The sequence below is a fragment of the Cebus imitator genome, unplaced genomic scaffold (assembly GCF_001604975.1).
Source record: "Cebus imitator isolate Cc_AM_T3 unplaced genomic scaffold, Cebus_imitator-1.0 Scaffold405, whole genome shotgun sequence".
Classification (NCBI taxonomy): domain Eukaryota; kingdom Metazoa; phylum Chordata; class Mammalia; order Primates; family Cebidae; genus Cebus; species Cebus imitator.
Genome location: NW_016107720.1, coordinates 1,878,921 through 1,888,918, shown reverse-complemented (window position 1 = coordinate 1,888,918; position 9,998 = coordinate 1,878,921). Strand labels below are relative to the sequence as shown.

At 41.2% G+C, this 9,998-nt stretch overlaps 1 long non-coding RNA gene across 1 annotated transcript; it reads left to right on the top strand.

Annotated features, from left to right (window-relative positions):
- Positions 1 to 318: 318 nt before the first annotated feature.
- LOC119468271 lies at positions 319 to 9,412 on the top strand. The gene is made up of 3 exons (XR_005196930.1): positions 319 to 331; positions 1,586 to 1,590; positions 9,308 to 9,412. It is a non-coding gene; the product is annotated as an uncharacterized LOC119468271 (long non-coding RNA).
- Positions 9,413 to 9,998: the final 586 nt, after the last annotated feature.

Genomic DNA, 9,998 nt, shown 5'->3' with positions numbered 1-9,998 from the left:
AATTACAGTAAGGACATATTCCTCAGCTAAGCTGATGCACGACACTACCTCTTTGTTTCTTTGGTTCTGATATTCATTATATTCATTTCCTTTATTAGTATCAACCTTCATGTAAATGATTTTATTTGTAAAAATGGAACAACGTAAGATATGAATAAACTTAGTGAATCAAAATAATCCTGATTAAATACATCAATCACCAGCCAATCCCTGGATTACTTCCCCTCTAGATGCCGTGGCATCTAATATAACAATATACACGTACTTATGTCTGTATATATACACGTAAGCATGTGCTAGCATGCATGAGTAGGCCTAAGCTTCCTGTTTTGTTTTTCCTAGGCCCCTGCTTAATGGAATCAGGTAAAGTGCTGATTTGGATAGAGACTGTCATAACCCTTTGCAAAAAGAAGATAATGCACTCAGGAAACAGTTACAATGATATCAACTGTGCTTATAGAAATAATTTCATATCGGAATAAATACACCTAGAGAAAAGCATTCACACAGGCTGAGCAATAACTTAGGGTTTGATCAGCAGTGCAAGAATTTCAACACTGAAGAAAATGGTGAGATGCAGCACGCACCACCCCTTCCTGGGGCTCCAGTTTTCTCCACTGGGGTGAGATTTCCTGCCTGAGACCAGTGCTTTCATTGCACTGGACAGGAGAAGAGAAAAAATGAGTTAGCTTCAATTTTATAAAAATCCACAGAAAGAATCAAGAAAAATCTGAGGTTATGAAATCTGTGTACACTAGCTTTGATTTTAGGGTGGTGACATAGCTGAAAATAATTGATTTATATTAAAACAAAAAAGCCTATTCAATTGTTAAAGAAAAAAAGTCAATGATATTTGTATTTAAAAAATGCACTTTTGTTTTGATCTTGTTTTCTCTTTTCTCGAACCTGAGTAAACTCCGTTTTTCTCTCCAGACTTGGACCTCTTTTCACTAAGGTGCTACCTAGTTACCCTGCTTGTCTCTGTCCAGTGCTGAAAACAGCTCCCTTCCTGACCCTGACTTGTAAGCAAGAGTTATACGATTAGCCTTGAAAAATCAGCAAATGAGTCTTGGCTCTTTGAAGCAAATTTTTTTTTCCTGCTTCAAAGAGTCTGAACTCTTTGTAACCTATAAATAATCAAGACAAAAATTATAAAAGTTTAGGCCTTCACAAGGCTGTCAATGAATCACTAGACCTGCATTAAAGATAAGAGTGCCCAAGCTGGTTTTGTATTTAAACAATGCTTCTCATTAGCTCAAGCACATAGAAAATGCAGAGTAGCTGTCATTCTTTTACTTTCTGCACCACAAATAGCATCATTTAACATCCATCAGGGTACTGGAAAACATGTCTACAAGGTATTTGCTCTGTCACATTTTAGAGGCCTTCTAGCTTCAGGAATCTCCTATTCAAACGTAAATACTTCCAGAAAAAGAAAAAACTAAGATTTAGCCAGCATATACATGTTTTCACGTGTACACACACCTGAAGGAAGATGGTGGCACCCAGCTGAGCTTTAAAGTATTCTTGAGTTAATTGGTCAGGTGAAGGACATAAGCAGGGTGCCAGAATAATTAAGGTGAAGGAAAGGTCTAGAAAAATATGATGGATATGTTCTATAGACAAATGTTATCCAATTCACTTTTCTTATTTAGAGCTTGAAAGTCTATTTGTCTTTCACTCATTCATCCAGTACAAGTGTGAGTCTATGCCTAACCTTGAGATCTGCCCAAGAAAGAGTTTTTTTTGCTACATTTAGCAATGCCATGGTATAAAAGTTTCCAGGAAGGAGGAGGTGGTGGTGATGGAGAAGAAGGTAGAGAAAGCTCTCCTCTAGACCAGCCTCTGCCACCACCTTGTGCATATTTCTTAGCTAATTGTCCTGACAGCTCTACTGGGCTCTCTAAAATGGGCTCTTTCCCGTTTTAACACCAGATCTGGGAGATTTAGTTGCAAGCCCAATTTGCACATTACATAATTGAGTCTAGAATTTCAATATATAGTCAGCTGTAAATTAGGAAGTATTATTTTCTCAAAATGCATAACCTAGAGATGGGCAGCTGATGGTGTTATTTTAGAGCTAGCTGGTGTGAGGGATGGCTCTCTTTGTTCTCTTGGTCTTTATTATATGCATGTGACTTGGCCATGACAACATGGTACCTCCAACTAAAAATTATATCTCCAATTAAAGCAAAAAATACAAAAGTATTAGTTTTAACTATTGTATTTGGAAAGAAAACAAATGTTCTAGACCCCTCCCAATAATCACATATAATTCATTTGTCTGAAAAATGACATGACGCTACTCCTACTGTCAAAGAGGCTTTGGAAAATAAGTATTGAGTTTTCCAGCCCCTATAGTGAAGTAAAAATAATAATAAAATGTGTCTTTGATTGCCTTATTAGTAAGCTAAGTACATCGTCTGCCACATGATAGACAAGGAATAAAATCTGGGTCATTAAATACAGATTCTATTCTCCCCTACCTCCTCCTCCACCACATGCACACACATACTTTCCACCGTAAGATTGCTGGCTTCTTTTCTGAATCCATATCTGCTGAACCATGAAATATATATATTTTCAAAGAAAGGTCATTTTCCATTTCAAGTTGCTGCTATTTTAAAAACAGGCTACGTTATCTGTCTAGGCAGAGCAATGCATAATAGAAACTCACCATGTCAAGGATCAGGGACCCTTGTTTTTTATCCTGATTTGGTAAGAAATGGAAGATTTTTGTCCACTCTATATTTCAGATTTACCTGTAAATATGAAGAAGCATGACCTTCTACCTCCTTACGTAAGATGTATTTTGTGTGATACATTTGTACATGGATTTAAAACACTGTGTATAAGCTCTATAGATTGGAGTGGTACCAATAATATCACTGTCCACTCCTACATACAATATCTGCTCATAGCTCCATAGCTTAAAATCACTTTAACATGGGTAATCATATTAGAGCCTTTCTTCATCCATTTATATGTTTAGTCTGAGTAGGAAAACATCTCACAGTTTCACATCAGGCAACAACACCTCTCACAAAACACACATTTTTCGTTAATTTCAATTGAAATCGAAATAGCTTTATACATCTCGTTTTGTATAGTCTCATTAAGAGTCTCTTAAAGTAATAACTGGCACAATGCTCCCTTCTCTCTTCCATTATCTGCCCCCTGCCAACAAACCCAAAGAGAGGAACAGGTCTGTCACCTGAGTGGAAAAACTCTACCGACCCGAAGATAGTGGTGCACATTTTTGGGAGAAGTGGTCCTGGTTGAGGGATGATTTCATGAGCATGTCAGTAAACAGTTCAAAATAACTGATTCTGAACAAGATTCATTGTTTTCTCTGGCTGAGAAGCAAAGTGTTCGTTTGCCCACCTAACCGTACCCAGGCTGCCACCTTCCTTGGTTAGAGTGGAGTTTTGGTAAAAACTGGAGACTCCACATGGTCTGACCTCTCCCTCCTGCTGAAGTAAGGGGACTTCTGTGTCTTCTGCCATTTAGAAATGCTGCTTACAAAGTTCAAGTAAAATGTGTGAATTGGGCTGGGCACAGTGACTCACACCTGTAATCCCAGATCTCTGGGAAACCAAGGCAGGAGGGTTGCTTGAGACTAGGTGTTTGACACCAGTGTGGAAAACATAGCAAAACCTCATCTCTACAGATTATTTTTTGAATTAGCTGGGCATGGTGGCACACACCCATAGTTTCAGCTATTCAGGAGCCTGAGATAAGAGATGAGATAATTGCTAGAGCCCAGGAGCTTAAGGCTCCAGAGGGCTATGTTGTGCTAGTGCACTCCAGCCCAGGTAACAGAGAGAGATTTCAATAAAATAAAGCAAAATAAAATGCATGAATGGATAAACAAATCTCATTTATTCATATAATGGATTATTAGGCCACAAAAAGTAATGAAGTATTTGATACATGCTACAACTTTTCACTTAGTGTAATTTTCATCATGTGTTCATTATTTGAGCATAATGTGCACAAAATTAGACGGAAAAATCAAATACCGTATTATTTCACTTGTTTAAAATATCTAGAATAGTTAAATCCATACAAAGAGAACTCACTAGTGGTGGCTAGTGTCTGGGAAGAAAGAAGCAAAAATGGAAAGTGACTAAGGGTAAAGAACTTTTCTTCCCAGAGATCATAAAACTATTTCGGAACTAGACAGAGGTATGATTGCACAACCTTGCAAATGTGCTAAACGTCATTGTATTTTCCACTTTAAAATTATTCTTTATGTCATATGAGTTTTACCTCTGTAAACAAGCAAACAAACAACAAAAACATTAGTGTAATTTACCTCAACAAGAAAACACTGTGGGACTCTAATCCAATATATAGCTAATCTGACATCGTGGGCAACTTCTGCTGTGAATTCGCTGTGCCTTCCACTGTCTTCTCTGGATCTGGCCTGATGATATGTTCTCGGAGACTTTCCACCTGGGGGGCTATGAGATATGCAGTGGGAGAATAGCATAATGTACTAGGTTGGTACAAAAGGAACTGTGGCTTTGCCACTACTGCACTACTTTCCATGGCAGAAACCACACTTACTTTTGCACTAACCCAGCACCATTTACCCTCCAGCTCCCTCTGTCAATATTTAAGCCTGTGTTTGATCTCGGTGTGGTGTAAGACCTGAAACTAAAGCCTTGATACCTGCTTTGACGTCTGGTGAAACCACTCCAGCTTCGAAGACTCGAATACGCTTCCCGCCCCGCTCTGACTCTGTGGATAGGGCCTCCCAGTCAAACAAGCATCCTTATCCAGGGACTAGACATAGTTCTTTTTCATCCCTGAGAGGAGCCCATATACTCCCTGCCAGCCTGCACAGTTACACAGACAAGACAAGTGGTCCTTCCCTGGAACCCAGGGACATTCCCCCCTCTTGAGACTGAGAAGCCTGTCTCCCAGTCTTTGGCTGTTCTCCCTGTTCCTGAGTTATAAACTTTTGACCCATTGCTCAAGAGTGGCCTTCGGGATAAAGAGCACTGGGATCTCTCGTATCACTGATACCCACAATATAAATGAAGGCGGTGTGTGCCTCCACAGATGCTAAGGGTGGCAGAACAAGGCCTGATCCCCATGGAGTTCCACACGTTATTGGCAGTGACCAAAGCCTTCATTTTACTCCTCAAAGTGCCTAATGCTGAGTTCTTGAAAAAGCCATTGCTAGATTTTTCACCTCCCCCGCAGGCCCTGAACAGTTGGCTTGATTGAGACATAACGGACTCTTCAAAGAACTCCTATTAAGGTACAAAGTAGCAAATGGGTCTATTGCTGGGTGTCACTGTTGTCAAGGGCACCTACTAGTCTCATTCATACGTCCTGGGGACAAGCATTCACTTGCCAGTGCCACACAGATCCCTCAATTGCCCTTACTGGCCATAACACCTCAAAGGTTCATGCTTTTGACAGCTGCCCCACCACGTGGCCCTCTCCCTACTGTTCTGGTACCCACTTCACTCCGTAGGGAGATTCTTCTACTTTCCAGAAGTCTGAATGAGGCAGGAGTTCAGCAGAACTGGTTTTGCAGGGTCACCAGAGCCTGCTGGGAAAATGACATGTGGTAAAGAAGTTCATCCAAACCCGCCAAAACCAACATGGCAAGGAAAGCAATCTCTGGTTGTGCTTATCACACACTAATTATAACACACGAGGGTACTACAGGAAACTCCCAACAGCGCATGACAGTTTCCGAATGCCGTGGCCGCACAGGGACCTTACCCTATATGTTCTAAAAGGGGGAAGAAACTTAGTCCTTACCCTATATGTTCAAAAAGGAGGAAGAACCTTAGTCCTGGAAAGTGCTCACCTTTTTCCCGGAAAATTCATGAATAATTCACCACTTGTTTAGAATATGATCAAGAAATAATCATAAAAATAGCCAACTAGCTGCCCTCAGGGCTGCTCTACCCATGGAGCAGCCACCCTTTTATTTATTTTTTTTACTTTCTTAATAAACCTGCTTTCACTTTACTGTTGGTTCACTCTTTAACTCCTTCCGGTGTGAAGCCAAGAACCCAACTTTGGGGTTTGCCCTGTGATATCAGCAAACACCATAGTCTAAACTGATGCCAGGGCATCAAAGGGCCAATGGTAGTATAAGTCCTGACATTAAGTTTCAATAAGTAGCATGTGCTGCCTTGACATCTGGAACTAGGAAGGCTTGCACAGCCTGAGCCCATGGTACTCACACAGGCCTCCCAATTAAACAACCTGCCTTGTCAGGGAGACTAACTAGCAGTCCTTGCCTATTCCTGAGTAGTAACATTTAATTACCCACCAGCCCACAGCATTATTTAAACAAGCCAAACACATCTTCCTACAGAAACCAGGGGCACCCCGTCCTCTAGCTACTACAAAGCCTGCCTCCCTCCTTGTTCACTCTGTACGACCCCCATGTTGTAGATTCCTGATTTTATCCAAGAATATGCATCAGAATCATCTATGGAAACTTGTAAAACCTGCAGAGCAATTACCCCAAGACCAGCGATTCCGATGTGAGGGCTCTGGACTGGCTACGGCTGCTGAATAGTTAGGTCATGGGTGATTCTGGTGTTCAATCAGGTTGATAACCACTAGTCCACGTCAACGCTCTCAATATATCCTGTGCATATGAATCACCTGGCAATCTTCTTTAAATGCATATTCTGATTCAGCAGGCAGGGGACAGGGTTTACATCTGAAACTCACAACAAGCTCCCAGTGGCTGTGGCTGCTGCTGGTCCAGATACCACATTGTCCATGGCAAAAATCTAGACCAGTGGTTCTCAGCCTTGGATGGTTTCAGAATCGCTGGCAATGCTTAAAAACAATTGATACCCAGGCCGTACTTTAGATTAATTCATCAGAATTTGTAGACATAAACTCGTGTATCTGCATTTTATCAATGTTTCTAGGAAATTCTGATTGCATATAACATTTAGACATAGTGGTCTCGATGGCTGTTTCTTAACCTTTTTCATTTTTCTTTTATAATCGCTGTCCTAAAGAGCCTTTTTAGGGATATATTTTCCTAATTGCTTCTACTGCACTCCTCATAAAATTTAAACCACTGATATATATTATGTATCTGTCCATGTCCTATGGCCCTTTAGAGAGACACAATCCATTGTAATGTATAAATGTTTTCATCTCCTCCAACAGCCAATCTCTCTCATTGTGAAGAATATTGACCCTATTGAGAACGCATGGCCTGAAATGGCAATCTTTGAGCACCATTCAACTTTCTGGTCCTTTGACTATGATCACAGCTATCGAAATCCCAAGGAAATAAGCAAAACAACCTAGAGAGACTCTATGATGTACAGGAAGCAGAAACTCTGTTTTCAGTGTTGCAATGTCTAACGAGGAGGAGCTCTGGGATGCCCCTATAATGTATTATTAACACACCTTTTTTGTACCTGCCTGGCATGGAAAGCCCTGTCCTCTGTTAATGCCTCTCTTGTGTGTATGTGTGTCAGAGGGCGGGGGTGTCTTCCCCCATGGAGTGAGGTTTTGGTGGTGCCATCACACAAAGATTCGCTGCTCTGACCAATTAATGAGCCTGTAGCCCATGACAGCCAATCAGATACTGCTTTTTTGGAATTTGAGTTTTGAGCTCGGAGACAGAAAGAGTGGCCAGGGTGAAGCTGTGTTCACTCTGTGACATCCCAACAGAACTATCATCAGTGTCTAAATTTCAGCTCCTGTAGTCCTTTCTGAGATGAATCAGCCATATTTCCCTTTCCTCAGCTCCTCCTTACTTTCCAAAGGTTTATTTTTTACTTATTAGTGAAAGTGGCTTTGGTCACCTACAACCAAGCAACCTTAATGATATTCTGTATATGCAATATATAACCCCACAAGATTATGTTCAACCTACATTTTAGTCTTTTTAAAATAGTAATAAAGGAAGAGAGCTCACCCCAATAGGCACTTCAGGCCCAGGGAGGTATCCTCTTCTCGCCAACCTTTGCCTCATACATGGCCTGACTCTGGGTGCTTAGACAGCTGATATCTGATTGAAGGACTAAGTGACTCATATATCAGAGAAAATAACTTCTGCCCATGCTGAGTCAGACACGCTATCAAAACTTGCTAAGGCCAAAAACTGAAACAGACAGAATATTTAAACAGTATCTTCCTCCTTCCCTCTTTTCTAGTTCTCTGGTAACTTTTTCTGCCCACCATTTCCAGCTTCCTCAAGCTCTTCCCATAAAGTAACACATATGCTAGGCCAGTCTCAACATCATCGCTAAAAGACATTTATCCATCTTCTTTCCCTGTCCTTCTCTCTGTAAGGCAGCAAATAGGCAACCTGAGACTGGACCAAGGTTAGGACTCAACGGCCAGCCCAAGCCTTAGTCTTACTGCCCTCAGACTCCAGGCTGTGTTTCAGAGCAGGGATCCCAGCGCTGAGACACAGACTGGACCAGTACCATCCATCTCTGGGAAAACTCAAGGCTCCTTGCACCTCTTCACCTTCCTGTCCTTCTGTCCAACCCCCTTTCCCCAAAATATACACTTATTATAATTCTCCAAGGATGAGACTAAAAACTGGAAACTGAAAGTCAATGATTGGCCAAAAAGACCAGGTCTAGACCTCTCAGAGCATGTAAAGGTTACAGCGTAGGTAGGAATGCCACCCTCCCCTGGCCTTTTTTTTTCCTTTGTGTCGTGTCAAATCTTAAACTGGAAAGCTTCTTCTCAAAGAGTGAAAAAGATCAATCATCTTTTTCTTTCTTTCTTTTTCAGCCAGACCTGTGTCTACTTTTGGCTTGGCTGGCTTGGTGCCAGGCATTGAGGTCAGTTTCTCTTTCTGTAGGTTTCATTTCTTCTGCCTGATGGGCCCTCTCTGGTTTGGCCACTGGAGGTAAGATCTGAGGTTTTGTTACAGGACAGAGAAATATGTTACAGGAAAGGGGTCTTTATCCAGACCCCAAGAGAGGGTTCTTGGATCTCGCTCAAGAAAGAATTCAGGGCAAGTCATCAGCACAAAGCAAAACCAAGTTTATTAGGAAAGTAAAGAAATAAAAGAATGGCTACTCCATAGACAAAGCAGCCCTCAGGACAGCTGGTTGCCCATTTTTGTGGTTATTTCTTCATTATAGGCAAAACAAGGGGTGGATAATTCGTGCCTCCCATTTTTAGACCATATGGGGTAACTTCCTGACATTGCCATGGCATTTGTAAACTGTCATGGTACTGATGAGAATGTAAATCTCTGAGGATGGCTAGGGATCACTCTTGTGGCCATGTTGGTTTGGGTGGGTTTGGGTTGGCTTCTTTACTGCAAACCTGTCAGCAAGGCCTTTATGACTTGTATCTTGTGTTGACCTCCTGTCTCATCCTGTGACTTAGAATGCCTTAACCATCTGGGAATGCAGCCCCGTAGGTTTCAGCTTCATTTTGCCCAGTGCCTATTCAGGATGGGGTTGTTCTGGTTCACATGTCTGTGGCATTTGCCCCCTCCCTTTAATAAGAGAACCCTTAATCCCAACGGTTGCAGAGAGATGAAGATCCATCTTCTGTAACTTCTTCAGGCTGAATAGTGGCAATGACATTCCTACCTAACTATATGGTCTCTTATGTTCAGAGTAGAGAGAAGCTCAATCAGAAAGCATCAGTATGGTGAGGGCCGTCCACGACTCTTGAGTTTTAACTAGAAGTGGTATCTGGAAGATTAATAAATGTTTAGTTTAAGAAAGCATTCTGTAAGCTTGCTCTGTATTTCTACACAAAGAGTATAACAGCGACATATCCCACAAGAGTAAAGCAAAGTTATTCCAAGTAAACGAAATCAGAAGGCTTTTCATGAACTGGTGAACTGTTGGAACTAAGCTGGTATTGGAATATATACTGACAGCACATTTATATAAACACAGCCCAAAGAAAACCAAACACCGTTTTATAATAACCAATTTGACAATCCTTTCTATATTATATTTGTACCAAATAAGCCAAATTTCACCTTTACATCAATGTACTATTAATGT